The sequence below is a fragment of the Saccopteryx bilineata genome, chromosome 6 (assembly GCF_036850765.1).
Source record: "Saccopteryx bilineata isolate mSacBil1 chromosome 6, mSacBil1_pri_phased_curated, whole genome shotgun sequence".
NCBI lineage: Eukaryota > Metazoa > Chordata > Mammalia > Chiroptera > Emballonuridae > Saccopteryx > Saccopteryx bilineata.
Window position 1 is genome coordinate 193157416 of NC_089495.1, and position 770 is coordinate 193158185.

A 770-nucleotide genomic window follows, 5' to 3' on the forward strand; every position below is an offset into this window, starting at 1 on the left:
AGAGTGATCCTTTAAGCTATAAGTCAAATCACCCACTCTGTCACAGGCAGGATTCTAAGATGACCCCAAGATTTCTGCTCCCTAATCTATAATTTCATTTCATATCCTACAATATGGATAGAAACTGGAAATAGGATATATCACCCTGACTAGGTGACTGATCAGTGGACTTTGAGTTTATCAAAAGGTAGAGTATGGTGGTGGGCCTGACCTAATCAGGTGAACCCTTTAAGGAGCTTGGGTCATCCTGAAGGAGTGACAGAGAAGGCCACGTGGGAACTGAGCGTGGCATCCAGCCAATAGCTAGCAAGACAACAGGGACCTCAGCCGTTCAGCCACAAGAACATTGATTATGTTAACAAGCCAGGGGAGTTTGGAAGTGGATCTTTTCATAGTACAGTCTGTAGATGAGGACACGGCCAGCCCAACACTTGATTCCAGCCTTGTGAGACCCTGAGCAGAGGCCCAGCTGAAACATGCTTGACTTCAAGCCCACAGAAACTGTGAGATAATAAATTTGAGTTAAGTCGCTCAGTTTATGGTCCCTTGTTATATACAGTAATGGAAAACTAATACACTCTCCTCTGTTTCTCCTTCACTCTGCCGTGGTCACCTGAGTCACTCTCTGATACACAATATGCCGGACAAATGTCTCTGCCTCAGGACCTTTGTGCTTACTCTTCCATCTGCCTGGAGTGTATACTCTCCCCTCCCTCTTCACCTTCAGTTCTCTGCTCCACGACAACGTCCTCTGAGGAACCCCCACCGCA